Raw genomic sequence first — 1,099 nt, 5'->3', positions numbered from 1 at the left:
TAACACACCAGACAGATACCGCCAGTACACACACTAACACACCAGACAGATACCGCCAGTACACACACTAACACACCAGACAGATACCGTCAGTAGAGACACTAACACACCAGACAGATACCGTCAGTACACACACTAACACACCAGACAGATACCGCCAGTACACACACTAACACACCAGACAGATACCGTCAGTACAGACACTGACACAGACGTCAACAACAGAGCTCGGAGTCTGTTAAAGGGTCCAGCAGCAATATTCTCACGTTCATGATGTACATATCTAATGTTGTTCTCTGAGTCTGAACGACGCCTCACTTAGTGACAGGACTATGTCCTACATCTTATGAACTGTTGTCAAGGGTTACACATAAGAACTAGGGGGGGAATCCAGATGAATGTTTCTGCCTTGGCCCCATTCTGACAGTTGTTTCCTGTAATTGGGGGCCAGTGCAAAGGTCAAAGTGTGAAGGTTAACTGATGTCTGTCTCACGTTGTTTACAAGTCGGAGATGTAACTAATGATTCTGGTCCAGACGGTACCGCTACACCGCCAGGATCCTAATTAATGGACCCATCAGCTGTGAGGAATACTGTGTGTGTTGTCTCCTAATGGTGTTCCCTAGCAACCATCTCTCCTCCACAACGTACCGCTGGTGTGCATCGTCGTGTTCTCCACATTCTCCTGATCAGAACTCAATGTGTTATGTAATCTGCTCAGTGCTGTATTGTGTGCCTTTTGTTCTACAGGAACGTTGTAGTCATTTAGCCGACGCTCCAGACCCACAGTTCGGGAAGTTAGTGCATTCATCTTAAGATGGTCGGTGAGACAACCACATAGACATGGCCTTCTATTCTTACCAATGCATCTGAATTGGGAGAAATTATACATGTTTGCTGCTTAAATTGAATGGAGGCTAGAATTGGATTCCAACTGGTATTCATGACCTTTTGGTTTAGTCATCAATATCAGTCTAATTGGTTCTCTAGTTGAAATCAATTATAGTCCTCGGTAGAAAGCAGGATAGAGAGAATGCCACACTTCCTTTCAGTCTTCTAAGACTGGGGCTATTAGGCTACAGGAGACCCTCAGCTCACTG

Source organism: Salvelinus sp. IW2-2015, unplaced genomic scaffold (assembly GCF_002910315.2).
Source record: "Salvelinus sp. IW2-2015 unplaced genomic scaffold, ASM291031v2 Un_scaffold6020, whole genome shotgun sequence".
Lineage (NCBI taxonomy): Eukaryota > Metazoa > Chordata > Actinopteri > Salmoniformes > Salmonidae > Salvelinus > Salvelinus sp. IW2-2015.
The sequence above is the reverse complement of the archived record's forward strand: the minus strand, read 5'-3'. Positions refer to the sequence as shown.